Raw genomic sequence first — 24,860 nt, 5'->3', positions numbered from 1 at the left:
ATAAAAAGATGATTCGTGTATAATAAAAGAAGCAAAAAGAAGGTTTGGCTACAATCATAAATCTATAGTCCATCCTTCGATTTAGCTTAATCTTGAATTTAAGAAAAAGAAACAAGTTTTCTCAAATACATGTAGAGGTCGAAACAATTATTCGTCAAAACACCGGTTCGACAACCTGTCTCATAAAGTCAGTTCGACAACTGGTTCGATACGATAAACCCCAAAACTGGTTTGTTACAATTATCCCTAATGGGAAAAATTGATCATCCATCCTTGAACTTCACTTATTTTCAGGAAGAATGCAAATTTTCCTATTTTTCCATTATAGGGGCTTGAAAATGCAATTTTGATGGCGTGCAACAAAACCAGGGTAATCGTACCAAACAAGCAGTCTTGAACTACCAGGATAGTGATTATTTGAATTGAAATCTAAAGTTCTAGTGCTCTTTCTTTTACTAACATAAGACATCACACCACAAAAAATTGTGGTTTCCTGCCATTTCATGCCACGCAACAACAATTTTGCCCGACATGGACCAACATACTATCGAGCAGATTAGTCAATCGGTTTGAAATTGTCGAACAGTATCCCACTTTCAGAGTGCCCCGAAGTGGAGCATTTGTCCCTATGTATATGCACAGTCAATACAGAATGAATGGTTACTATCAAACTAAATTAAAAAAATTGGCTTCTCTAGATAAGGAGCAAGATTAAAACTAGCAAAAGTTATTCTATAGGCTATATGAGGGAGCTCTCATCCCTTTGAATCCCAACTGCCACCCCCTGAAGCCTCCATTCTTGAACCTTTAGTTTCAATATATTATAAAAACCGACGATCATGACTTTCAATAAACCATAAATAATACTTTATTTAGAAGATAGGAGATGGTAGCCCCACTAATAGATAGGGTAATTTCTGTTAGTTTTAGATTTTAATGTAACTCTATACATTAGTTCGAGGTTTCACCTAGAGCTTCTAAAAAATATAGTTTACTGCAGATTTTCTTACTTGAACACTTAATGTTTAGTTCTTAAAGAATCAGATAAAAATTTGGGTGTGAGTCTTGTTAGATTTTTTTTACATTGAATAAGCTAGATGCGACGAAACTTTGATCTCAAGCTTAAAATTGTAAGATCTTCGACTGAGTATTGTTAGTTTTTTTTTTTACATTTAATAAGCTAGCTGCGACGAAACTTCGATTTCAAGCTTAAAATCATAAGGTTTTCGACTGAGTCTTGCTAGTTTTTTTTTTTTTTTTACATTGAATAAGATAGCTGCGACGAAAATTAGATCTAAAGCTTAAAATCGTAAGATCTTCGACTGAGTCTTGTTAATTTTTTTTTTTACATTGAATAAGCTAGCTGTGACGAAACTTCGATCTCAAGCTTAAAATCGTAAGGTCTTCGACTGAGTCTTGCTAGTTTTTTTTTTACATTGAATAAGCTAGCTGCGACGAAACTTCGATGCTTAAAATCGTAAAGTCTTCGACTTAGTCTTGCTAGTTTGTTTTACATTGAATAAGCTAGCTGCGCCGAAACTTCGATCTCAAGCTTAAAATCGTGAGGCCTTCGACTGAGTCTTGCTAGTTTTTTTTTTACATTGAATAGGCTAGCTGTGACGAAACTTCGATCTCAAGCTTAAAATCGTAAGGTCTTCGACTGAGTCTTGCTAGTTTTTTTTTTTTTACATTGAATAAGCTAGCTATGCCGAAACTTCGGTCTCAAGATTAAAATCATAAGGTCTTCGACTGAGTCTTGCTAGTTTTTTTTTTACGTTGAATAAGCTAGCTGCGACGAAACTTCTATCTCAAGCTTAAAATCGTAAGGTCTTCGACTTAGGGCATATTCAGGATTTTTTTTAGGGTGGGGGAGGATATTTCTTTTTGGGGAGGGGGTGTTACAAAAAAAACATTACAAAACACATAAAAATGTGCTTTTTATGCATTTTTGTTACCTTTTAACGAGTTGGACCAAAATTTCAGGGGGAATTCAAACCTGGTATCCAAACCCCTTTGGATACGGCCTTGCATGCGACACAATTTTGTAGGCATGGTGTCATTTTCACTACTCAATATGAGAATCTGACAGCTATCTCTTAAGTTTCCCAAGAACTGTGTATAACTATATTTTTAAGAACAATATTTACTCATTCATTCTCGAAAATCACTGGAAAAGAAAGAAGCCTTTCACCGCTTTAACTGAGCTTTTTTTCAGAAGATATTTTTAATTTGACACTGTTAACAAAAAGCCGAATCACGATCTCTAGACTGCAATCTCCATATATCATACATACAGTTGGCATATTAATTGTATTCATGAAATGGAAAATAAATATTGATTAGCATTGTACCAAATATTATCAATCTAACTGTCTATTGTTCATCCAGAAATATCAGTCCGAAAGAGCCTTCATCTTCCTAATTACCTACTAATTTACGGTTGGTTTAATTTTCTTGCCAAGAATGTCCCTTAATTTTGTACAAAAAAGGCCCTTTCATACTTTACAATTTGAAATGGTTTATAATGAATCTCCCACTGCACAGCGGGCGTTTCCTGTATCATCAATAGAAGAAGAAGATTAGTAAAACGACAATAGCACTATGATACAGATTCGGAGTTGTTCCTCAAAAAATTAAAGCGTGAAGAGCGGTTGAAATATTTCTTTGTTTTGAATTGCAAAAAAAGTGTGATTTCCAGAGGCTTAAGGCAAAGGACCTAAAAATAATTATTATAATGCCATTTTTATGTTTTTAAATGTGATAGGTCTTTGACATATGAATGTCCTTTCTCTTTTATAAATATTTCTGTAACTCCTTGAGGACTCTATTTCTCCTGTGTACCAAAAGCATTGTAGGTGCAGAGAAAGAATAGGGAAGCTTGAACATACTACTACAACTAACAGCTCATAGCAGTAAAAAGCATCCAGTTGGACTTAAACCACCGGAGTACGGAAGTGTTACCAGATAGCTGGTATAACATAGCAAAGCCGTAAAAGCAAAAATCTGGCAAAGGCACTGATTCGAAAAATTAAATGCCAGATTGCGGAACCACCTCAAAAGCCGCCTAACCAAGACGAACGTATCACATCTGACAGCACTGTATCACATCCTTATCATAGTATAGACGCGTATTCATGGCCTGTTTTATTAAGAAGGCGTCATAATTCCTCGCCTTCTACTTTTTTAAAGGAATTATATTAAATTTAGTTAACTAAAAAGGATTTGACCAACCTCTCTTGTTGTATCAAGGAACGATTCATTCCCTGTCCTAAAAAGTCGACGAATGATAAACGAAAATCGCTAAAGCAGCAAGTTCTTATCAGCCCTAGACTTGGTTAAACAGGGAGGGAGTTGTTTCTTAAGAAAACTAAAAAAATTTGCCCATTCCTCTTTACTTAGCTAAAGTTGACATCATTATTTAATAAAATATAGGTATAGTGAGGAATGAACTGGGATGAGGCTTTCTTTATAAAACAGGCCTTCAGTACCACATGATCTAGTCATATACAATGACAGCTTTTCACATACCGTCATGTGGTTTACTCATTTGTACGCTTTGAATATACAGGAAAGGGGAGAATGAAACTGGAATATAGCACAAAAGACCTTTAAAAGCTTCATGATTCAGGTCACATGGATATCATGGCACCAAGGCCGTATCCAAAATTTTCGTTCGAGTTAGAAAATAAACTGTTTAAAACGCATACAAAATTTGTTTACATACCTTTTTGTTTCTTTTTTTTACGAATCGAACAATTTTTTTCGGGGGGGGGGGGCTTCAAATCTGTCACCAATCTCCCTAGATACAGCCTTGCGTGACACAACCAGTCTTTAAAGCGCATCCATAATACTATATATTATGTTGTGATTCCTCGATACATTTTCCTGGTTGAGCCGCTTTTCCCCCCGAAGTAATACCAAAAATAGTAAGAGACCCTTGGAGAACCTAGCCAAGCCTGTACTCAAAAATATTGGTAACTTCATGAAATTGTGCTAAATAATCAACTCATAAATTCAACTCATTGACTCATGGTGGAAACGGTCAATTCAAGTCACAAATGCAAATAGATGCAGAAAGTTTATGCTGAGAAAATTGGCCACAGTTTTTCCCCCCAGCTTTGAAATCATCTCAAAGAATATGTTACAATCTTAATGTTAATATCTTCGTAGGTTTAATAAAAACAAATATTGGATGTTGCTTAATAAAGCTGAGCAAGTAAGGGGGAGGCTTTGGGCCCATGTGCCTCTTCCTCGCCAAACTATCTATTAGACAACACTGATTTTACTATAAATAATTAAAAATTGTAGTTATACACATGATTTCATATATAATCTATTATATACTTATATGATTCTCCTGTTAGTGCGACCCCTCCCTCAATAACAACATTGTTATCTCTTTTAAGAAGGGAGTCAATATGATGGTGTCTTCCAATCTAACTACCAATGATGGCACGTCAAATATCGGCTACAAATGCATGTTGACTAAATTATTGGTCTTTCAGTGTTAAATGACTTGCTAGAATGCTAGAAAATTATAGGATTGTTTCTAAAAAAAAGAATAAATTTTCAGTTTATTTCTTGTTTATTTGTATAAAACCAAACTAAAATCTACAACAAAAAGCCAACCAAACTGCTTTTTTTTTTACAGGTGAAGTCCATCCTGAGCCGACAAAGAACAGTTAAATATGATATTTAAGCGAACCATAAATCAATCAAAATTGGCATTTATTCCATTGTAAAAATCAACAAATAAATTATAAGGACTTATATATATATATATATATATATATATATATATATATATATATATATATATATATATATATATATATATATATATATATATATATATATATATATATATATATATATATATATATATATATATATATATATATATATATATATATATATATATATATATATATATATATGTATATATATATATATATATATATATATATATATATATATATATATATATATATATATATATATATATATATATATATATATATATATATATATATATATATTTATATATATGTATATATATGATATATATATATATATATATATATATATATATATATATATATATATATATATATATATATATATATATATATATATATATATATATATATATATATATATATATATATATATATATATATATATATATATATATATTTATATATGTATGTATATATCAAACAGTTCGTGGTAACGAACTGTAAGTGAGGAGCGACCCAGCTCAATAGTAACCGAAACTCTAAAATCGGAATTTTGATACCAATAGATATTTTAAAAGAATCGACTTTTTATACTGATTTTAAAAATATAAATTTCATTAAGTTTAGTTTTCATAGGCAGTGCAATAGCGTTGCCTAAGTAAAGAACGATGTGGGCACAATGTAATATTTATTTTTGGTTCTTGGTCTTAGACCAGGGAACTTTGTATCGAAAAAGTTGTCGTAGAAACTTCAAAAAGGGCTCATTCGATTGGAAATTGGAGTGGCTTGTGCCCTTCTTAATAGTCGAGAGTGATTGGAAGGCAGCTAACACCCCTTCCACGCCCACCATTTCCCCAAACACATCCAATCGAAATTTTGAGATAGCCACTTTGTTCAACGTAGTTAAAAAGTCCGGAAGTAAAGTTTTCGAGGATGACACGATCCCTGCATCCCTGGCACCCGTGTATGTGAGTTATGTACAAGGAAAACACAAGGTTTTTTTTTATTGAAAGTGTTGTTGTAGAAAATTGGAAAAGGAATCGTTTGATAGGAAAGTGGAACGGCTGGTGCCCTTTTTAATAGTCGAAAGTCATTGGATGGTAAGTTGGTAAGGTTGGATGGTGACCCCCCTCTGACGCCCACCGTTTCCTCAAACACATTCAATCAAAATTTTTAGGTAGCCATTTTGTTCAACGTAGTTCAAAGGTCCGAAAATTATGTCTTTGAGGATGACAACCCCCCTCCCAGCCCTCAGGGTAAGGGTTGTAAGTTATGCCTTGGGGCATATAAGGTTTTTATAGAAAGCGTTGTCGTATAAACTTCAAAATGGGTTCATTCGATTGGAAAGTGAAAGGGCTAGTGCCTTTTTTAATAGTCGGAAGTGATGGGAGGGCAACTAACCCCCCTCTGACGCCCACCATTTCCCAAACACATCCAGTCAAAATTTTGAGATAGCCATTTTGTTTAACGTAGTTGGAAGTTCTGGAAATTAGGTCTTTGAGGATGATAATACCCTCACAGCGATTAGGGCAAGGGTTGTAATTTATGCCCTGGGGGCATATAAGGTGTTTATAGAAAGCGTTGTCGTTGAAAATCAAAAAGGGCTCATTCGATTGGAATTTGAAAGGGCTAGTGCCCTTTTTAATAGTCGAAAGTGATTGGAAGGCTTGACATTTTTATAGTAAAGATCGATGTGGATACAATGTATTATTATCTTTTTCGTTTTTTTTTTTTTTTGCTTAGACCAGGGCACTTCGTATCGAAGGAGTTGTCTTAGGAACTCCGAAAAGGGGTCATTTGGTTGAAAATAGAAAGGGCTAATGCACTATTTATTATTCAAAAGTGATTGGAGGGGAACTAGTCTCCCTCCCACGCCCACCCTTCCATTTACCCATTGTGTTTAAAGAGTAAATGTTGCCTTAAGATTAAATCCAAATACACTGTCTTAATTCTAAATCCCAATAAGGCATCTCAGCAGTATCCCAAGAACGACTGAGAGTATTATGTTCAAGCTTCCGGGGCTACTTCTGCTCTTAAAATTTAACCATATCAAAATAGCGTAAGTGTATCCAAGCTATCAAAGAAAGTAATCAGATTTCTTTTGATAATGGTGTCAAGTTTTCTTTTTCAGGTCAACTAGGGGAGGTATGAAACTAAATTATACACTACTATTTGTGTCCAGATTTTTAAAAGGGTGTATATTGTTAAAAATTGCTGAAAAGTTTTCTCCAGCATATAAATATAAGGCCAAACTATAAAATCTTAAAAAAAGAAAAAATTTAAAGAATTATTTTATTTTTCCCTGAAAAGACTATGTCAATATAAAAAGAACAGAAATTAATTAAAAAAAATTTTCCACAAAATAAGTTTTTCAAAGAGAAGTAAAGAACTCAATTTAACCAAAAATGAGCGAAAATAAAATCAAATAATCTACCAATCGTGAAATTACCACAAATCAGCATCGATAAATAAATGAAACCCAAAACGAACAGAAATTACAATAAATAACCGATTCAAACTCAAAACGAGGAGAAATTAACATGAGCAGGGCTCAAAACCCCTATGCCTTCCCAATGCCAAAAAATAATTTGCACTTTACTGAAAAAAATAAAACTGAATGTGCATTGTCAGTTTAATATACATATAATGATATTTAGCAATCAAAATGTTAATATTATTTGATTTATTAAAGTTATAAAAGTAAAAACATTTATATTTTTTCAGTAGTGCAAATTATGTACTAGCTTCACATCCAAAATTTTCTTTACAATGGTTTAATGCATTTTGGAACACTAAAAATTCTAAAAATTTTAGGGAACGAAATAAGAGAGAAAATATAGTATTGATTGATTGGACCCGCCAATAAATATTACTTGGTTTGAAGGAGTGGGTTTTTGATACATTTTACAAAAACTGAATTTCCTCATCCGAGATGAGGCAGTCAGTTCTGATAACAAAGAAACGGTCCAAAATAAAATCTCAGTTTTAGCTTCTTTGTAAATAAATGCTTCATCATAAGAGAAAAAAGCCCCCGGTGCGCCATACATATAAACCCGCTGACAGATGGCTCTAACCTTGATCTTCATCATAATTAAACAATCATCAATTTTCGAAGGCAAGTTATGTCGTTCGCCTCTGACTTTAATAGCACTGATGTCTATCAATTTAAAAGATAAACTTGTTCTCTCAACTTTCACTGTCAAGAATTTTTGAGAGAAAAAACTGAAAAAGTGCTTTGGAATTTACTATTGCTACCTTCTATGGATCTAATTTGCATACGAATAAAAAGAATTACTACGAAGATGAAAGTTATGTACAATCATTTACTTGAAGGTTTGAAAGTATATGCAATTGTTGGTTATCTTCCCTCTGCTTTGCTGGGTTTTCTGCTTTTCTGGGTTGGCTTTTCTGCAGTTTTATGGTTTTAATGTTCGAATGTTAGACGAAGATTTTGCTAATGCCCGATAGTTAAGATTCTACACAATTACATTTTTGAATTAGCCTCGTTTTTTAAGTTTAAGCGTCAGAAACATGCAGACATAGGACAATATTCCAATTTTTTCAGCAAGTCTAAATTATTCTCTACCAAAAGCCAGATTAATATGATGATCTTGGCTCGAAACTAGTCAATCTGAAACTAGTCAATTTAATGACGTAAGTATCTTGTTCTGTCGCTGCAATTTACAGCTGTAGGTGTTTCGCAAAATCCCATGTCTTGGAGGAACACATACCTTAATAATTGAGAAAAGACAGTCTCTCAGAGCAGAAATGTAATATTTGTCTGCTTATTCAATATACAATTCAAGTCGTTTTCAGTCATTTTCAGGAACGATTTCTATTTCATATAGACAAGCTTGTTCTGCAGTTATAAATCATTTGACATCAGAGCCATTCAGAAGGGGGCAACCGGGATAACTGCCCGGGCGCCCTTTGGGGAGCATAGCGGCTGAGAGGTTGCCCATTTTGATCAAATTTTTCATTTTGATTTGCCTTGTATTTGAGTTGGGGAGGGGGGGGGGGCTGTAATTAATTTTCTACTGGATGCCACCAAATCCAGGAACGGCTCTGAATGTTGTGAAATTGATTATTTGGTTAAGAGAGATCACAGAAACAAAAAGCTACGGTGTCCAGATATCCCTTGAGCTACACACGATGAAAGGATCCTTTACAGTGTAGACGTAAGATTTTAAATACCGTTTTATGATAAGGCTGTTATATTTCGTACAGATCTTACATCTGTACATTTCCTACAGATCTTACATCCATCTTCCTTTAGTTGAAAACGGCCCCCCTCAGACTGCGCTGTTATTTTGTTTGAGCCTCATCATAAACACATCATCATCCACAGAAGCAATAAAATCGAAATGAACCAGCACAAATACTTTCTAGCTTTCAGAAATTGAAATATTTTTCATCAAAGTGTATCCTTTTTTGATGCGCCAACATAAGAAAAACGTTGAAATTTGCTGAATTTCTGCCTTCAAAACTCTTACGTTGGGTCCCATCTTACAGTCATGTTGAAGTAACGTTTTATGTAGGTCTAATAAGCGTTATCGAATTCAGTGTGGAAGGAAGAACAGAACGCACAAATACAATGTTAAGAATATTAAAATTTTTTCACACTCATTACAAACCTAGGAGAGTGCTTCGTAACATTTTCTGCAGGCTAATAATGGCGCTCCCAAGGTTCAATCATCTGATTTTCTGATTTGCCACAGGGACTCTGATAACAGGGGTTCGAGTCCTGGTAGTGCTGGTTATTTTCTTTGGAAGGTGGGGGGGTTAGTGGGGTGACTTTGTAGTCTCAGCCAGAGTAAACCTACCTTTAATGAGTACCTGGAGAAATCTGGCAAAAGTAAACAGGAAATATGGTCTTTTCAGTTAATCTCAGAAGATTAAGCAGCTGTTGAGACAAAAAGGGCTGGGGCCGTCCTGGGTCAAGAGAGTTGTATTTGAGTGCAACCCGTTAACGCGCGGACCAGATTTTAAAGCAATAATAATACTTCTACATTAACATAGGCTTACACACTGACACACCTCAGGAAATATAAGATAGTTTTCTATGGGGGTGGGGTAAAAAATGTAAATGAATTTATTATGGCCTGAATTTAGAATATTCATGTGGGGTAGACGAATTCTCAAAAGTTTGAGTGACTTTTGAGGCGGCTTGGTGCAGCAGTGAGTTGTTAGAAGTAGTAGTGGTAGCAGTAGTAGGTGTCGTAGTAGTAGTAGTAGTATGTGCAGGTAATTAAATAGATCGGATTTGATGTGAACTTATATAAATGTATATATATATATATATATATATATAATATATATATTAGAATATAAATTACAATAAATAACCGAGTCAAACTCAAAACGAGCAGAAATTATCATAAATTGGGTGCAAAACCCCTATAACTTCCCAAGGCCAGAACAAAATTTGCACTTTACTGAAATAAATATAAATGTTTTTACTCTTATAAATTTAATAAATCAAATAATATTAACATTTTGATTACTAAATATCGGTATATGTATATTAAACTGACACTGCATATTCATTTGTATTTTTTTAGTAAAGTGCAAATTTTGTTCTGGTCTTGGGAAGGCATAGGGGGTTTGCGCCCAACTTATGTTAATTTCTGCTCGTTTTGAGTTTGACTCGGTTATTTATTGTAATTTCTGTTCCTTTTGGGTTTCATTTATTTATCGATGCTGATTTGTTGTAGTTTCAAGCTTGGTAGATTATTTGATTTTATACTTGCTCATTTTTTGTTTAATGGAGTTCTTTACTTTTCTTTGAAAAGCTTATTTTGTGGGAAAAGTTTTTTTTAATTAATTTCTGTTCGTTTTATATTGACATAGTCTTTTCAGGAAAAAGAAAATAAAACTTTAAATATTTCCGTTTTTTATAGTTGGCCCTCTATTTGTATGCTGGAGAAGAAAATTCAGCAATTTTTAACAACATACACCCTTTTAAAAATCTGGACACATAGTGCTGTTTAACTTAGTTTCATACCCCCTCTAGTTGACCTGAAGAGGAAAACTTGATACTATTCGTAAAAAAATCTGTTTACTTTCTTTGATAGCATGGATACACTTACGCTATTTTGATTTGGTTAAATTTTATAAGCAGAAGTAGCCCCGAAAGTTTGAACAGTTCAGGGCGTTAGTTGCCTTCAAATCACTTTTGACTATTAAAAAGGGCACTAGCCCTTTGAATTTCAAATCGACTGAGCCCTTTTTCAAGTTTCTACGACAAAGATTTCAATAAAAACCTTATATAACCCCAGGGCATAACTTATAACCCTTGCCCTGAAGACTGTGGGGGGAGTGTCCTGCTCAAAGGTATAATTTCCTGAACTTTGAACTGCGTGGAACAAAATGACTATCTCAAAATCTTTATTGGATGTGTTTGGGGAAATGGTGGGCGCGGAAGAGATGTTAGTTGCTCTCCAATCACTTTCGACTATTAAAAAGGGCACTAGCCATTTCAATTTGTCATCCTCAAAGACCTAATTTCCAGATCTTAAAACTACGTTGAATAAAATGGCTATCTCAAAGTTTTGATAGATGTGTTTGGGGAAAACGTTGGCGTGAGAGGCGGGTTAGTTGCCCTCTAATCACTTTCGACTATTTAAAAGGGCACTAGCCCTTTGAATTTTAAATCGAATGAGCCTTTTTTAAAGTTTCTACGACAACGCCTTCTATAAAAACCTTATATGCCCCCAGGGCATAACTTACAACCCTTGCCCTAAGGGCTTGCCCTAAGGCAATGGCTATCTCAAAATTTTGATTGGATGTGTTTTGGCAAATGGTGGGCGTGGAAGGGGTATTAGTCAACTTCCAATCGCTTTCGACTATTATAAAGGGCACAAGTCACTCCAATTTCCAATAGAATGAGTCCTTTACGAAGTTTCTACAACAATATCTTCAATACGAAGGGCCCTGCCCTAAAGGAAAGAATTAATAATTAATACAGTATGGCAACATCGTTCTTATATGGCCCCAGGGTATAACTTAAAACCCTTGCCCTGAGGGTTGCGAGAGATTGTCCTCCTCTTTTCATAGTCTTCGTTTCTTGTCTCGTGTTCGAGGTTCCTGGTTATTTACTTAGGCCGCGCGATCGCGCTACCTAGGATTTATGCAACAACTTTCTATATATACCTTATATGCCACAGGGCATAACTTAAAACCCTTGCACTGAGGGCTCTGAGGGGGTTATCATCCTAAAAGACCTAATTTCCAGAACTTTTAACTACGTTGAACAAAATGGATATCTCAAAATTTTAATTCGATGTTTTTGGGAAAATGGTGGGCGTAAGAGTGGCGTTAGTCGGTATCCAATCACTTACAACTATTAAAAAAAGCACTAGCCCTATCAATTTCCGATTGAATGAGCACTTTTGAAGTTTCTACGACAACTCTTTCAATAAAAAATTTATATGCCCCCAGGGCATAACTTAAAATCCTTGCCCTGAGGGGTGTGGGGGGAGGGGTTGTCATCCTTAAAGACCTATTTTCCAAACCTTTCAACTTCGTTGAATAAAATGGCTATCCGAAATTTTTCACTGGATGTGTTTGGGGAAATGATGGGTGTGAGAGGGAGATTAGTTGCCCACAAATCACTTTCGACAATTAAAATGGACTCCATCCTTTTGAATTTGCAAATGAATGAGCCCTTTTTCAAGTTTCTACAAAGATTTCAATAAAAACCTTGTATGCCCCCAGGGCATAACTTGTAATCCTTGCCCTGAGGGTTTTGGGGGAGTGTCCTCCTCAAAATATGTTTTCTATCTAGAAATTAACTACGCTGAACAAAATGGCTATCTCAAAATTTTTATTGAATGTGTTTGGGGGAAGGATGGGCGTGGGGGGGGGGGGGCTGGTTGCCCTCCAATCACTTTCGACTATTAAAAAGAGCACTAGCCCTTTGAATTTCCAATCGAATGAGTTTTTTTGAAGTTTCTACGACAACGCCTTCTTTAAAAACCTTATATGCCCCCAGGGCATAACTTAAAACCCTTGCCATGAGGGCTGTGGGGGAGTGTCCTCCTCAAAAACATATTTTCTATCTGGAAATCAACTACGCTGAACATAATGGCTATCTCAAAATTTGGATTGGATGTGTTTGGGGAAATGATGGGCGTGGGGGGGGGGGGGCCTAGTTGCCCTTCAATCACTTTCGACTATTAAAAAGGCCTCTAGCTCTTTGAATTTACAAACCTTATATGCCCCTAGGGCATAACTTAAAACCCTTGCCCAGAGGCTAGTGCGGAGTGTCCTCCTTAAATAGATATTTTCTATCTGAAACTCAACTACGCTGAGCAAAATGGCTATCTCAAAATTTTGATTGGATGTGTTAGGGGGAATGATGGGCGTGGGGGGGGCTAGGGGTCCTTCAGTCATATTTGGATATTAACAACGTTACTATCCCTTCGAATTTCCAATCGAATGAGCCTGTTTTGAAGTTCCTATGATAACGTCGTCTTTAAGAACCTTATATGCCCCCAGGGCATAACTTAAAACCCTTGCCCTGAGGGTTGTGGGGCAGTGTCCTCCTCAAAAACATATTTTCTATCTGGAATTCGACTACGCTGAACAAAATGGTTATCTCAAAGTTTTGATTGAGTGTGTTTGGGGGAATGATGGGCGGGGGGGGGGGGGCTAGTTGCCCTCCAATCACTTTTGACTATTCAAAAGGGCACTAGGCACTCCAATTTCCAATCGAATGAACCCTTTTCGAAGTTTCTATGACAACTCCTTCGATACGAAGTGCCCGGGTATGGAGAAAAAAAAACAGGTTGTGCCCACATCGTTCTTTACTTAGGCAGCGCTGGCGCGCTGCCTATGATCTCAGCAATTATATGTAAATATGTACGTCATATGAAGTGACTGTGACTGTCTGTAAGCTTGAATTTAATCAAACCTAAGCTTTAAGGGGGTTATCACGGACATTTGTGCTATAATGAATTCACTGAGCTTGTTAGATGCTCAAAAGTTAAGGGTGGGAGAAGACAAGTACAAGGTTGAAGCTCTTGTTCTCGAGAAATCACTTAAATTAATAAAAAAGCTGTTAATCCCTCAATGTAAGAAATATATCATGAATGTCAGCGTCAACAGCATCCCTGGCCAACAACAGTTATTTATTCACAAATCCATCTATAGACTGCTCATACACTAAAACGACTAGCTAAAGTCACATATGACTGATATAACAGTTGGTTAGAGAAAAGCCTAAAAATTAATATGAAAATAACTGAATTTCAGCATCAAAGAAAAATTTTGATAAATTTCGGAAGATCAACTAGAAACCACCTGTTATAAAAAGAACTCGGAACTTGAGGGAGTGTTTTGATCACTTGGGAAGCTGATGGTGCACAATGAATGATATAAAGCTTTCAAAAAAGAATATATAGCCCTAATTAGGGCCTGGGAAGTTGGTTGCCCCATTTTACATCACTTTTTTTTACATAGTTTTTAGTTAGACAAACCTTATAAGCTTATTCAACCAATACATTGATTGTTGGTGCTTGTGAGTTGATTATACCCCCCTTTCTCATTTATTCTAATATCAAAGCTACTGCGGATAGACAATTTTCCCTCTATCATAGCGATTTCTGTATAGGGATTAAACTGAGCTAAGGGGTTTCAAGTGCGGTTTGAGAATTTGGGATCTCATAACGCTAAAGCTACAATGATAATACTTCATTTAGTACGTTGTGGTGAATAGTGATTACGATGAATTGTGATTGACAAATTTATAATGAGAAGCTCGGTTGGTGTGATGAATTTCTGACTGAAAACATATATATTTTCTGAAGTCCTCTATAGATCAAAAGATATTACAAGGTAGATCAAAAACTGAAGGGGAAAAAGGGCAACCAATTTCTTTATTATCAATTACATAATCACTCTCAACGTCATTACTAAGTGAGTGTTAATTTGTGTTAAAAAAAAAAGAAAAAAAAAGCTCACTTAAAAACTAGATGACTAAACATCCAGCATATTGTCTCAAGATCACTTTACACTCATCATCATAGCCTGGTATTATGCATCGTAGTGCATTTTTATTGCCTCTGAGTTTCCTACATAAAAACAGATACCTTCGATGGTTTTATGACTTCTGAAGCTATGAAAAGAACAAATTTTAATGCTTCGATAATGAAACATAATTGGAAAGGATCTTATTGAACACATTTTCCTAACAATATGTCCTAAAAATTAGTCGACCATGCCAAATTATTTTGTTTCTTTATTGTTTTTCTTTGTAATTTTTATTCCGTATATGACGGGGGATACCCCCTCCTCAATACTTCGCTCTTCATGCTCAAGTTCTTTGGAAAGAAGCTGCTTATTCTGATTAAATAGCCCTTGTGTTTCAGGAGTTGTTCTTAAAGAATTGGGAAAAAAGGTAAACTTTAGCATAAAGAGCGAGGGATTGAGGAAGGGGCAGCCCCCTTATATTACGGAATAATTCCTGTTTGTTTAAGTTTTATGTTGCTCCTTACTTTCAGTTAAAGAAGCGTTTTTTTACTTCATTTGAGATCGTTTTTCAAATTATGCCGGAAAATCCGCCTCTCCCCTCTGTGGAAAATTTTCCCAGAAAATTATGCCCACCTAATGGAAATTTCCTCCCATAGAAAATCCCTCTCAAAGTTAAAATCCACTCAGACAATTAATTCCCCGCTGAAAATGTTCCCCGGACAATTCCCCTGGAACATCAACTCTACTTTCACTTAAAAAAACAACTTGTTTTTCTATTTAATTTCTAATCGTTTTTCAAGTCATGCCAGAAATCGCTCCATCTTCCTTGGAAAATTTTCCCCAGAAAAATCCCCCACCCCATCTTACTATGAAAAATTCTTACATGGAAAATTCCTCCCGCGAAAAATTTCGGAAAAAAACAGACAATTTTCTCCCCACTGAAAGTATCCCCGTAACATTGTCTCCATGTGTAAAACTGTGCATCCAAAGAGAAAGTAAGCCAAATAAATAGAATTTCGTGTATAAATTCTGAAAAATTCCCCCCAAGAAAGATTTCACCCGAAAATTTCTTCTCCGCGGAAAATTCTCCCTTGGGAAATCCCCATCTCCCGTGCAGAAAATTTCCCCCGAAAATTTTCAAAGTTTCCGTCTCCCGATATCTTAGGACTATGGATTGGTTCAATACGACCACCCCTGGGAAAAAATGAACAACAAACACCCATCCGTGATCTTTTTTCTGGCAAAAAATACAAAATTCCACATTTGTGTACAGAGGGGCTTGTACAGTAGATCAGGGTTTCTCTAATATGCTGAATCCGATGGTTTGATTTTCGTTAATATAGCTTGACTTTTTGAGGGCATTTCTCCCCTTTTCTACAATGAGGCAAATTTTTTCTGGCTCGTTGCTGTTTATGGGTAGCATTTGACTTAATCCATTTTATACATTTAGAATTAGGTTGAAAAACCGTTACTTATGGAATAATTTTTATCATTTTTTTTAGTTTTGGTTACTATCGCTCCTTACTCACAGCACGTTACCACAAACTTTCTGATATAGTTCTTGTATAATACAACAAGCATGTTCCACTGAGCACCCTGACAGCCCCCGTCCTTAATAACCTAACATGTCAATTGGCAAATTTGGTCGTTGCCACCCAAAGTATAATCACCTACGGAACAAGTACTGACAAAACCTATCCTCTCCACACAAAAAAGTGACCCTTTTGTGTATACCTATGCGAACCTGGCAACTAAAAACCGTAGTTACACAATTCATCCCGGTCACTCGTCGCCATTATTATTGAAGAAGTAGAATCATTTGTAAACACAGGATCAGCACCTAAGAAAAAAGGGGAGGGAAGGGGTCTCATAAACCAACAACAAGCTCCATTTTTATATTGTTATTTGACAGTTTTCCCGGGATTGGTGATCCTTTCGGGTCGATCTCGAAGACATGACCCCACCCTTATCCCCCGATGCGTCAAGGCATGATAGCAGGTCAGCTAGAACTTTGTGTGGCTGTCATATAGCCTTTTTCCAAAATAATTTTTTAAAGCAATTACACGCATCGAATTAAGAATTAAATTTTCTTCTGATGACTACGTGACCAAAACTCTAATTTAATAATAGCCATACGAGAAAATAAAATTTTGACAAAGTTGCAGTTTAGTAATTGTGCTTAAACAACCATGATCCTTGCCGGCTGTTGGCTCACAACCCACTAATTTTCGAGTTTGTATTTGAAAATTATATTGCTTATAAGAAAAGAAAAGACCGAAGTTTGTTCAACTTGCCAACACTCATTCTATTTGCTATTGATATTGGCAATTGAACATACATTTGATAGATTGAACATGTATATTTGTATGTTAAATTTTTCGAAGACTTTTTGTTGTATTTTTACGAACTCAGACAAAAAGTCTGGTAAAAATCGGGCATAATGCTTGCAACCAGGACGTATCCAAGATTTTTTTTTTTTTGGGGGGGGGGGGGGGTGTACAAAAGGATTTTTTTCAGGGGGGGGTAGAAAAAAAATAAAAAAAGACATAAAAAGTTTTGTTTATATTCATTTTCGTTATGTTTTTACGAGTCAGACAAACATTTCGGAGGGAGGGGATTCAAAGCCCCTAACCCCTCTAGATACGGCCTTGCTTGAAGCCGTATTGTATCACATTTCATTTTAATAAAGTGTTGAACTGTATGGAAGAAGGACTTCCTTCTTCACTCCCCCTTTTGTGATACCTTCCGATTATCACTAATATAAAAATGTATTAAGGTGTATTATCATGTTGCAGTTTTCAATGGTGCCAGGCTGCGTCTTACAAAAACACATTTATGACTATTTATTTAATTGAAGCATTCAGTGGGGGATTTGTGTAGACAGTAATAAAAGAACTTGTTTTTTCGAAAGCAAAAAGCAGACGGGAGCATAAAATATTTCTCAACCCAACGTCAGGGTATATTCAGGGAAACATTTAGGGGGAGGGCTCCAACCCTTCTTAAAATGAAAAGAACAACAGGGAATTAGGGTATGTGTTTTTTATGGTAGGATAACTATACAACATATTCTGTAAAGTTTGACCCCACCCCTATCAAAGAGCATGAAACAAGACAAATGGAACCGTTACAGTATAACTTACACTAGGGCGAACAGGTAGGAGATATTTATTTCCCGGATAATTGACTCCATAAAACCAATGGAAGAGAAAAAATAAGGAGTCACCTTCTTCCAAAAATTATGCACACTCGGTGGCGCGTTCCACGCGAAGCAGAAGTGTGCCACGCGTGGTGGGAAGAGACGTTACGTGGCGGATGTATGCCAACCGTGGTAAAAAAAGTGGCACGTTCGAATGTACAACAGGTAATGGAGATTTGGCAGTCCCCAGAGGGAAAAAAAAAAATCAAAAATAGTTCACTTATGTTTTGCTTATATTCCGATAATCGTTTGGATAAAAGAAAATTAGTGTATTGAGCAATTATCTCAGTCCGCTGCACAATTTACGGATTAAGAAAACTTATTTGTCTTTCTAGTGGAGCTTTTTATGACGCATTCAGTTATTATGCTGTTAGTTATTCGACACTAATTATTTTTGAACTTTCTCAGTTGAATTGCTGCCCTTTCAAAAAAATCCTTTATTCAAAATAGAAAATCAATTGTTACCGATTTTTCTCCAAATAAAACACTGCACTAATGAAAAAACTGACGGTTTTGTTAAGTAAAAATTCCTGATTGAGTTTCCGTGCGAAGCTACAATAGAAGATTTTTATTTTAATTCTTCAGACGAATTCTTCAGGCGAATTTCTATAGGGCTCCTTTTGTCAATTTCTTTTTTGTCAATTTCTTTTTTGTCAATTTCAATTTGTCAATATCTCCTTTTGTCAAAACAAGAAAAGGACAATTCTTTGTTTAGGAAAATGTTATAATACGCAAGTACATGCAAAATAAAAAAAAGTAGTTAGGTTTTCTATATCCCTCAGAGTGTTCCACAATATATTCTTAAATCTATCTATTGAATTTTCATGTTTCTGACAAAAAGACCAAAAACTTTAAAAATAACCAATCGAAAACCAGTGGGTGCTGGACAAAACCTTTTGGCGTCCTTGAAGACTAAATTTGAAAGTTTGTGTAACAATTAAAAAAACTCTTTTAAAATATAAAAGCCCAATTTTTACCAAAAAAACTACAATCACAATACGCAGTACAGTGGAGTGTAAAAATTTTCTGATTTAATCGATAAATTTGCTGTAGTCTACAGAGGATTGCATTTTTTTCTTTTTTTTACGAACAGAAAACTTAAAACCAGTGCAAATAGCAAAATTCTAAATGCATATGTAGGCTATTGCATTAGGATGAAACTAAAAACGGGCCCCAGTGAATCAAACTTTAAAAAAAATGTCATATTTTCTTTATAACTCGTAGTTTTCCACAATATATTTTTATTTATTTTATATGTTGAATTTTGATGTTTTAGACAAAAAAACTGTAAGAAATTACCAAAAAAAACAGTATAGGTGGTAGACAAAATCTTGGGGAGTATATAATAAACTTGAAATTTCTACAACAAAACGGAATTTTTTTTTATATAAGTTCCAGAAGCCCAAATTTTACAAACAAAACTTTAATTTTTCGCAAAACAGTGAAGTGTGAAAATATTCTGAATTTTTGATAGTTTTAATGTAGCCTACAGAGGGCTGTATTTATTTTTTCGTTTTTCTACGAATTAAAGATTTAAAACTAGTTTAAACAGCAAAAATTCTAGATGTATGTGTATTGCATTAGGATGAAGCTAAAAACGGGGCCAAGCGAACTTTTCACAAGTCACCATCTTGAAGCTCAAAGAGTCATATGTGGCTTTGATCTCTGTTTTACTAACACCCCTCGGAAAGAAAAAAAAAACTGAAAGTTCAATTAGAATTCACTCAAGGTTGCAAAGCTTTTCTTCTAATTAAACTCGGCCCGAAAATTCCTGATAGTTAAAGAATTTGTTATTCTTTTAATAAAAACGTGACTAAAACACTAATTTAATAGTAGCAATAGTAGAAAAGAAAGAGTTGACGGAACTACACTTGAGTAACTATTTACTTCAACAGCTGTTGGTTCACTACAAAACGATTTTTTGAAGTTAATTTATAGTTACTACGCCGTCCATAAGAATGTAAGGTTTCAAAGAAAGTATTCAATTTGCCAAGACCTTCGATCCAAAATAGAAAATGTCTAAAGTATATTCTAAAACAAACTTGAACGATATTATCAAATGATACTATTTGAACGATATTCCAATTTGGTAAGCATGATACTCCTTTAATAGATGTGAACATTTTTGGCCTGTACAAGCCTTTAAAAAAAGTAAAGGCCAGATTCAGCTCAGCCATAAGGCTTCTTCAAAGCTAGTTTTTTAGAGAAGTTTCGGAAATGCCGCTTCTTATTTCCCTTGTTTTATCCTTTCAAGTCATGGTTAACACACCAATGTTAACTTATTAAACGGCGATGCGTCACTCATGTATTAACTTTACCAAGTGCACGCCTTTTTCTACCAAAAAACAACAATTTCCGGCCAAATTGGGAAAAAATTGGGTACTTATGTGTTATATAATACACATTCGAGAAGTGAAGTTTGGTGAATGCTAATGAATAAAACAAAACATGATGAAAATACAATACTCTACCAACAAAATTATGAAAACTACAACAGAGAATTATGGAAGGGGGCCGCCATGAGCGCATTATATTAAAAACGTAATCTAAACTAACCTAACCTAACCAAAATAACAATGAAATTTTTAATTGAAATATAGCTATAATTTAGTTTCCCACCGAGCCGAAGCTAACTGTCTGGTATAAACACCGTGAAAACTGGGTATTGCCTTATGTTCGCAGTACAAGTTCTCGAGTGTGTATTATATAACACATAAGTACCAAAACTTGTCAGTGAGTAAAAATTCTGAGATAGGCTGTCCATTTTTAACAATCGAAAACCCTCCAATGCTGGTTTACAGACCCCAATCTTGAAATCTTCCGTCCCACCACACATCGAAAATGCAGTCTTTTTGCGTTCAAAACTATTCAAAGGTATAATATAGGCCTATACGATCTACAAGAAAAAGTATATAGCCTACTCCCCTGATACTGAAGGTTATCGCATCGACCTTCAAGTCTCGACCTGGCCTCAAAGATATGTATACTAAGAACATGCCCATGAGGGTCCTCCTCCCCCCACGCCATGAAAAAACTGAAATCAAAATTTCCTTGACCTAGACCTAGCTTTTTTTCTCAGTATCTTAAGACCGATTAAGCGATTTTTACACCGTATGTTTCCTAGCAGTTGGGAATCCAAAAAAATGTAGAATTTATATATATATATATATATATATATATATATATATAATATATATATATATATATATATATATATATATATATATATATATATATATATATATATATATATATATATATATATATATATATATATCCTCTTCATAAAGTTGGTTAATGCCCTTTTGTTTCTACTTAAGAAATACCGTCTAATGATGTATGAAGTATCTGCAAAATGATCATGGTCAATTGAAGATTTTGCAATTTCTAAAAGTAGAAAACGTTTTTAAAGTGTAAGTTTATTTTGGAAAACATTCTGCAATTTTTTCCATTCCCAGATGTTAGAAAAATTAACTGTGTAAAAACTAGTTTAATCGGTTCAAAGATTCTGAGAAAAAATAGCTAGGTCTACTGGTGGGAAACTTTCCTGCGATCTTTATAAACAAACTTATCGAAATGGCATGAAATATCAGCTATTTTCCTTATAATCAGGAATAAAATAATAATCTCTCTTAACAATGCGGAAATAATACAAAAAAGTTCCTCTTAATACGTGCGAATGGACTGACATCAATGCACAAAAAACGCGTCCAAAAAATAAATTATGTGGGCAAACTGAAAGACTAATTATTTTTCACTAGGATATCTATTGATGCAGCTAAGTCTAAATGTTGGGCAATTTTATGGCATAGCTTCTATTATAATCTAGCTCAGGTGTTTCTAACCCCCTCCAGGGCTATGTCTTTTTGAATCGTATTGCACAATCTCACGCTCCCTTCAACTCAAGGCACAGCATTCTTGCTTAAAATGTGCTAGCCTAGTTTTAAGTGGGCCTAGTGGAAAATTCTGTATAGTTCTTCAACCTCCAGAGGGAAGACTTTCCCAATTAAGGGAGCAGAGGAGGGGGGAGGCATAACTTCAAAATCACGAATAATACACCTTCGAAATATTACATTTGTAACCGTAAACGAAAAGAGTAGGTTTTGCTAGGAAAAGCTTTATTTAAGCAGCATAACCTTGCAACCCAGAAGCTTAAAATCAGTGGCGCAATTTGGTCAAAATCCTGGGAAAGGCAAAGTTGGAGCTAATTTTCCCAAATCAAGTGAAAATGACAGTGAAATCTGAAAAAAAATGATCCATATATTACCATAAAGGCAAAGATATAATAAATAAAACTGACCTGTTTCTCTGTATACTTGAATTATATAGGCTTATCTTAGTCTTAAGAAGATCTGTTGTAGAAACTAAATTTTGGCTGGGGGGGGGGGCAAACGGAGGTCTGTGGGGAACTTGGGTCTGGAGGGGGCAGTTACTCCCTCTGCACCATAGCAAATTACGCCCCTGCTTAAAATGCTTTTGTATCGACCCATTAGTACAAATTTTAGATCGGGCATTTTTCAAAATCAGCAATCTTTTGTTTACAGTCTAAGGCTATATATATTTAACACCATTAAGGGGGTGGAGAGCTGTGATGGCAGTGGTATCATTTTATATTGGTATTATATTGAATGGCATAGAGCATTTACATTTGGTGAATTTCTTTATGTATCAATTACTGAAAGTAAGCAGCAATATTACAACTTAAAACGAACAGAAATTATTTCCCATATGAGTGGGTATGTCCTCTCCGCAATCCCTTACTATTTTCGGTAATGTCCCGCTCTTTACGGTTAAATACTTCTCATTCAAATTTAACGGCCCTTGTGCTTGAGGAGTCTTTTTTTAAACAAAAGTAACAAAGAATCCAACTTTAGCTTAAAGAGCAAGGAATTGTGGAGGAGGCAGCCCCTCATCTAACGAATGATTTCTTGATTGTATCAAGCTTTAATGTTGCTCTTTACTTTCAGTTAAAAAAAAAACTTTTTTTAATTCAATGCCTGACTGTTCTTCAAATCATGCCAAGATATTCTCTTCCCTCCCTCCTGTGTAAAATTTCCCCTGGAAACTTTTCTTCCCACAGAAAATTCCAAATTCTCATTTTACCAAGTTCTCAACTGGACTGTTTACCGTAGCCAAACACTTCGCAATCACGCTGAAATTATTCTGCAAACACTTGGTAAGGTTGAGGAGTTCCTTAAATGCGGAGAAGCTCCAGCAAAAAAAAAACTTACCTTATATGTCTCACTGTGGAAAAGGTAGACTTTTAATCCTATTTTCTTCTTATCCAAAATCCATTAGATCAACAATAACAACTAATGTTTACCAATCGACGGTATTTCCGGTACTAGATACCTGGCTGCTTCGCAGCACTTTCATGTCTTCAGCCAGAGTACCTGTAAGGTGCGGAATAACTTAGGGGCTAGCAGCTCATTATTTTTAAGGATTCCAGATGTCGTAATCTGATAAGGGTACCATGAGGGTGCTTAGTTTATTTTCGACTTTGTTTGCTGTTTTACACGTGGAAGTTCATCTGACAAGGTCAAGATGAATCCACTTGGATGCGTCAATCGCAGGGGCGTAGCTACAGCATTTTTTATTAGGGGGAGGGGGGGCCAATAGGGGTTCATATCTGGATATTCAAGGGGCGTGGGCTATACAATAATTTAATTTTTTCTCAAAAATATTGGGGGAATTCCCCTAGCCTCCTCCCCCCACAGAACGACGCCCCTGGTCAAGCAAGCAAAAGGGCATCACTGGGCACCAGTCACCTTAAAGTTGAATATAAATATTTAATTGAAGATGAAATAAACAAGTGGCTGGATGATTTGCATAAAGCTTCAAGAGCGCTTGCCTGGTTAAAAGTTGGTCAGGTAATTGGCCAGCCATAAGTCTTAATCTCTTGATGGGGGGAAATTGTAACCAAAGAATTAATCAAAGACTTGGCGATCTCTAGAAGTAGAAAATGTTCTTAAGACAAGTTATTTTGGAAAGGATTCTACAATGCTGTTTTCTAACTATGGTTGTTGTGAAGTTAGAGATTAACTACTGAAGATTATGAATATGATTCCTGGAAAAGGGGAAGTACCTAGTGATTTTAGGAATACTTTGATCAAGCTTTTTCTATAAAAAAAGTGATAAAAATAAGTGTGGTAATTATAAGGGTAGTAGGAAATGGCTTGGTTTCCGTACGAAGTGAAATACTTAGTACGATGATACTTTTTAGACTTGGTGATGCTGTAGACAAAATTTTAAGAGAAAGAGTGTGGTTTTCAGGAAGGGAAGAGGATGTGTCGACAGAATTTTCACTCTTAGATTAATAGTTGAGATGGGCCTTATAGATTATGAACAACCGTTTGAGTTGGGCGATAGAAGACCTTTAGCGAAGGTGACGTTCTTGTGTGAAATACCAGATAAATACATTAAAGTGATTAGTGCCATGTACGAGAAAAATATTCCTTCAACAAGGAATGAGGTCAGTGGCTGGTTTCGTATTGAATCGGTAGTTAAGCAGGGTTAAGTTGGTTATTTTGATAAGCTTTGTTCTAAGGAACACACCAGAGCATGAAATCAAATGGGAAAGTACAATTCTCTTAGACTTAAATTATGCTGATGATTTGAGAGCCCTAAACGAAAATGTTGATAAAATAAATGATTTTTTGTACGTTTTGTGAGTTTAAGGGTGCAAGAATATGTTTGAAAATTAATATTAAGAAGAATAATTCGCTTAGACTAAGAATAAGCGAAGGTGAAGATGTGATTTAGGTAAAAAAAAGATTGATCAAGTTGATAGCTTCAATAACTTAGGTAGTATTATTAGTAAATATGGTTATCTAGTTAAGATGTAAAAGTAGAATAGCCAAGGCCCAGGGTGTTTTTTTTCGGAATTTAAAAATGAAGTTTGGAAGAATAAGAAGATAAGTCTGCGATGCAAGATTAGAATACTTGAAGCTATG

At 35.2% G+C, this 24,860-nt stretch overlaps 1 protein-coding gene across 1 annotated transcript in view; it reads right to left on the bottom strand.

Moving 5' to 3' along the window:
* Window positions 1–23,260, bottom strand: part of LOC148949658 (uncharacterized) — a 145,321-nt gene extending 122,061 nt beyond the window's left edge. The window contains exon 1 of the mRNA XM_089093643.1: window positions 23,139–23,260. The gene's annotated coding sequence lies outside the window, so the exon portion shown is untranslated. The remainder of the gene's footprint in view (window positions 1–23,138) is intronic.
* Window positions 23,261–24,860: the final 1,600 nt, after the last annotated feature.

The sequence above is a fragment of the Artemia sp. Qi Xiang Cuo genome, chromosome 8 (assembly GCF_049724085.1).
Source record: "Artemia sp. Qi Xiang Cuo chromosome 8, ASM4972408v1, whole genome shotgun sequence".
Classification (NCBI taxonomy): Eukaryota; Metazoa; Arthropoda; class Branchiopoda; order Anostraca; family Artemiidae; genus Artemia; species Artemia sp. Qi Xiang Cuo.
Note: the sequence above shows the minus strand (reverse complement) of the source record. Positions and strands in the feature narration are given on the sequence as shown.